The following is a 4,966-nucleotide window of genomic DNA, read 5'->3' as shown; positions in this document are numbered from 1 at the left end:
TTCCTCTTGGAATTGTACATCACAGAGTGACCCAAATTGAATTATTTCCTTTTCCTGGGGATATCCTGTATCAGTAGCCACACACCATTTTGACTTCAGTCTCTAGCAGGTGTTTGGCTTAACCAAGTATGGGTGTGGTGCCACACTCAAAGCTGTTTTATGTTTTTACACTACAGGAGATTATAAATTCTATTGAAACTTCCCCAAAATGAGATTTTGGATGAGTGTTTTTATACTGCTTAAAATACTTGATTTGTTCTGGAGCTTTGGGAGGAGATGGACTTTGGAAATTACCACTGTGTAGGTCGACCCATTCAGCTTATGAACATGCTGGGTCAGTTCTGTTTCCAGCCCTGTCATTGACTTGAACTAATGGATGCTGTAGTCCAGCTCGATCCTACCCACTTCATACTCGGTCCTCACGCAAACCAGTGGGAGCCACAGTCTACTTGGGGCAACTCCCCGTAACCCCCACCAGGCCTGCTCCCTACTCTGGTACCCATGCATGCCAGTATGTACCACAGACATGTTCAGTCTGTCCCACATCCCATTTAGTCCAGGTACTTGTCAGTGGGCATTGAAGCCTAGTTCAACCCAACCAACGGTACTATCCAGCCCACACATACTGGCAGGTGCCTTTGTGTTTAGCCACCCCTGCCCCGTCCTGGTTTTCATGATGTCCAGTGGGAGTGGTTACCCACAAGGGAAGTGCCCACTATTTCCCTACTAGGCCACTCCCACTCCCGGATTATGCATTCTACAATTGGTTCTGGAGTTTAATTTGACAGAATTAGCCCCCAGTGCCACCTCTGCCAGCTGATGTGGCAAAGCCCAACCAACCCACACTCACTCTAATTTTGCTTGTACCAGTTCGAACAGTCAACCCAATTTGGCCCTGATCTAGCTCACATGAGGGTCACAAGTGTTGTAACCCTGCCTGGTCTGGTCTGCCCCCATCCCAACTCACACTCTCCAGTGGGAGTGGTTGTCCAGCAGGGGAGCCCACATTCCCCCTGCTGGCTTTGCCCCCTCCCCCCTGGTTCTGAAGTGTGCTGTCTGGGCGCTGCAACTGCATCTGGTATGGCTCATCCCACCTTGGCATTCTTTAATGTGCACTGGTTTGTGTTGCGACCAAACCTGGTTCGACCCACACTCTATTCTGGTGCTCAGATTTGCCAGCAGTTGATGTGAACGGGTTCAGCCTGGTCTGTCCCCCACCTATGCCATATGTATGCCAGTGGGTATTTTTCTCTGGCCTGGTCTAGGTTGCTGCATATCATGGTTCTTGTGCTCACCTGCAGGGACTGTGTCCCAACAGAGGAGTTTCCCAAGCTCCTCCATCAGAACCTCTCCCTAGGCTAGATATTGTGCATACTGGTGATTCCATGGGCCAGCCCTCCTTGCTGGACTTCAGTCCATTTCAGTTCTTACTGTTGGATGTTTCAGCCTAGCCAAGGCTTGTCCATACCCAGACACTGCTCACACATGGCTCAGTAGGGGCAGAGACCTAGCCTAGTCCATCCTACATCTACCCAGGTTTTCCAGAGCACCAGATGGTACTGGTATCTAGCTCAGCTAGGTGTACCCAACCCCAGTTCACACTTGTTCCTAGGGAGATTGCAGCCATATCCAGACCAGAACACAGCACCCACTCCAGCCCCCACACTTGCCCATGTGAATCCCAACCTAGCCAGGGTGTACTCTCACAGCTCCCCAACCAAGTCTATTCCCAGGCCTAGATTACGTGCGTGCTGGTGGGTGCTCTGACCCAGTTGGCTTAGCCCCTCACCTGTCTCAGCCTTTGCCTTTGATGCTGTGGCCTAGTATCCCTGGCTCATGCAGACCAGTAAGTGAAAGAGCCTAGTTTGGCATGACCTGTGCTCCATCCTGATTTCTGTTCTTTCTTGTGAGTTGCAGTTTGCTTGGCCCTGCCTGGTCTGCCCCCTTCCAGTTGCAGCTTGGTCTACCCCACATCCTATTTTTAGGATGTACATTCAGGTGCTGCTGCCTTGACCTGCCCAGACTGGTGTCTGTTCCTTTATCCATAAGTGATGGCAGGTTCCATGGTCACACCTAGCTCAGCCCATTACCACCCCAGCTTTTGAGCTAACCTGCAGGACTTGTATTTCCACAGGGTTTAGCTCACACTTCCCCCACAGAATCTACTCCTGGACTTGGTTCTCTCGCATGCTGGTTAGCGTCTTGACCCTGCTAAGTGTGACCCGTCCACTCTTCTGCCATTCAGTCAGGTACTGGTACCTAGCCCTGCCAAACAGGCCCCATCCATAGCTTTGGTGTGGACTGGTGTGTGGCAGTCAGTGATGCTCTATGCAAACAGCCCATCTAAGGATTCCCATTTGGGCTGGTGAATCAGTCTGGTCCAAATAGATCTCATGGACATTCTGCTTCAAACCACCAGATCTCAGTCCCCACACTTGCCAGAAAGTTCTGTGATCCCCGTTGCTGGGAATCGCCCAGAATTCATCCTTCATCCGCACTCACACTGGCCTTATCCATGGATGACCCTAGGCAACAATTACATATCCTAGAAACCCCAGAGCTTGCTGTTGGGCAGCCAGAAGTCAGAGCTTCGTGCCCAATAGGCACACTGGCCACCCAAAGCCTAGGACTCAGTCACCACCTGTGGGCAGTGACTTTGGCCTGAGTCCCCAGCATTGGGTCCGGTCGGGCAGGGGCACCCCTCATAGCCACCACACTGCAGGGAGCTGCTTTTGCTCCAATCCCACTGCTGAACTGGTTTTTCTTTTTGATAGGTAGAGATTGATCAATCTTTCAACTATTAATTTACTCTTCAAATGCTTGTAACAACTGTGGCTGGGTCACGCTGAAGCCAGGAGCCAGGAACTGGGTCTCCCATGTGGATAGAAAGAGCCCAAATGCTTGGACTACTCTCCTGTGCTTTCCCAGGCACATTAGCAGGAAACTGGATTGGAAGCAGAGTAGTTGGGACATTCTGGTGTGGGCTGAGGGTGTTCCAAGCATCAGCTTAACCTGCTTGCATCACAATGCCTATCTGAGGTTGGCCTTTAAAAGTGAAATAGTTGTTTCCTTTTTCGAAAAGTTACATTTTGTTTGCTTTAAAGATTTATACTTCAAAACATACTGTTTATGTAAACATGGAATTTTTGGAAAACTAGTGTCAGTTTTCATGGTTCATCCATTCAAAAATGAATGGACTAAAAAAATAAGGGCTAGCTTTTGTTAAATTGTACTTAGGTGGTGAGGATGAAAAGTTCATCATCTTTTTAGAAACAGAACTGTTTTTTATTATTTTTATTTTTTATTATATTTTTGACAATCTTTACATTGTTAATTAGGGTAAAAAGGTTCAAGGGCTATAGGAAAGTGGGTAAGAATATTATTTCCACATTGTTTTCTTCAGGTATCTGAGGTAAAGGGGGATATTGAGGGAGAAGCCCCACCCAGTCTCCCACCCATCCCAGGTCACTGAAGTGGGGCATGCTCCGAGGGTCTTGATCAAGTGGTTTTGATAGTTCACCAGTTATGAATTGCTGCCAGTCTCGCCACTCCAAGCACAATGAGGTCTTTGAAGAATCCACTGATTGACATAGTCCATCATAGAATCTCCATTTGCCCAGTATTTCACTGCCAACATATAGCTGAGGTGGTTGATTGACCTGTTTTGTCTTCTGTCTTTTCTTGGTTAGGGTTCTGAGTCCGGCATTTTGATCGGGGAGATCCCCAAAGAAACTTTGTCTGAGGAGTTCCCAGACCAGATTCTTGTATGTTCTAGCAAGCACAGGGCCTGACACAGTCCAGCTGGTGGTTGCAATTGCTGGGTTGGTTCTGTTTTCACCCCGACTTCTACTGGAACCGTTTTAAAAAAATAACACACACACAAAACTATAATCTCTGCTGGGAGATTAGCATACTAGTAAATAACAGTTGTATACAGCATGTGTCTTTACTCCTAAATAATAGAATTCCCATCATTATTTTTAATTATTCTTATATATTTTTCTTTCTTTATGTATGTATGTGTATATTTGTAATATTATGATACATTTATGTATCAGAAAGTTAAAGCCTGCAACAGTGAAATAAATGGCTATGCGTTTGTAATAACCTGGGGACAAATAATAAGGGGTTATAGTTAGGGTGGGGGAGGGATGGACCCCTGTGCCCTTAAATCTGTATCAAGGGAAAGATAATTATATATATTTATAAAAATTAAAAAGTACTAAGTATTTATTGAAGTCTTTTAAATTTTGAAAAAAGATCGCTTCTTGGCCTTTTGGCTAAGATCAAGTGTAGTAAATTTTGAAAAAGGATGATTTTTTTGTAAAGACAGAGAGGTATAGATAGAGTTCTTCCATCTGCTGGCTCACTTCTCAAGTGGCTGCAGCTGCCAGGGCTGACCCAGGCTGAAGTCAGGAGCTTCATCTAGATCTTAATGGGTGTACCAGCCAAAGTCATCGGGCCATTGTCTGCTGCTTTTCCAAGCTATTAGCAGGGAACTGGATCAGAGGTGGAGTGGCCAGGACTTGAACTAACGCACTTGCAGGCAAAGAGGCAGGGACATCAACAGTTGTGTTACAATGCTAATTTCCATTGAAGTAATTTAGAAAGTGAATTTTGGTGGTATATTTTTATCTGAGGTTTTCAAGATTATTTGGTAAATATGCATGCACACATATACATATATGTGTACGTATCTATGACATACTGTAGACTGAAATACTTCATCTATAGAATAGGAATTTTTAAGGAAAAATAAGTCAATTGTGAATTTTCCCTCAAGGTTTTATATTGAGTTATTTGAATGTCAAGGGCATGAATATCAATTCAATAAATTTGCCTACAAAGTTCTTTGAATCAAACACAAGTGTAAACAGTCATCTCACTCTCTTGAAAGATTATTCTTAATTTTATTATTGTTGGACAAAGTAGACTGGCCTATTCCTGAGAAATCATTTTGGAGGTT

At 45.3% G+C, this 4,966-nt stretch overlaps 1 pseudogene; it reads left to right on the top strand.

Moving 5' to 3' along the window:
* The first annotated feature begins 4,260 nt into the window (after positions 1-4,260).
* LOC131480895 (U2 spliceosomal RNA) lies at positions 4,261-4,375 on the top strand (annotated as a pseudogene).
* Positions 4,376-4,966: the final 591 nt, after the last annotated feature.

The sequence above is a fragment of the Ochotona princeps genome, chromosome 7 (assembly GCF_030435755.1).
Source record: "Ochotona princeps isolate mOchPri1 chromosome 7, mOchPri1.hap1, whole genome shotgun sequence".
In the NCBI taxonomy this organism is placed as follows: domain Eukaryota; kingdom Metazoa; phylum Chordata; class Mammalia; order Lagomorpha; family Ochotonidae; genus Ochotona; species Ochotona princeps.
The sequence above is the reverse complement of the archived record's forward strand: the minus strand, read 5'-3'. Positions and strand labels throughout refer to the sequence as shown.